Here is a 336-nt window from a genome sequence, read left to right as displayed (position 1 = left end):
TGTTTTTGTGTCTTATTATCTAGAACTCGTCAGTATTCCAAGGACTGGTTGCCGAGACTGCACTGTATTTCCCACTTCCAGGATTGCTACATCCCCACCCATCCTTCAGGATGAAGGCACAATGTTTCCCACCGCCAGAAGTGTAACATTCATACCCATCCTTCAGGGTGCAGGCACTGTACTTCTTACCTCCAGGATTACAATATCCCCACCCATCCTTCAAGGTGCAGGCACTGTACTTCTTACCTCCAGCTACCTCCACTATAAGTGGCAAACTATCCTTCGTTGGCTGTAAATTCCATAAATAACAGGAAGTTCTCGTGTTTAATAATAATA

Source organism: Cherax quadricarinatus, chromosome 26 (genome assembly GCF_038502225.1).
Source record: "Cherax quadricarinatus isolate ZL_2023a chromosome 26, ASM3850222v1, whole genome shotgun sequence".
Classification (NCBI taxonomy): domain Eukaryota; kingdom Metazoa; phylum Arthropoda; class Malacostraca; order Decapoda; family Parastacidae; genus Cherax; species Cherax quadricarinatus.
This window is presented reverse-complemented; position numbering follows the sequence as displayed.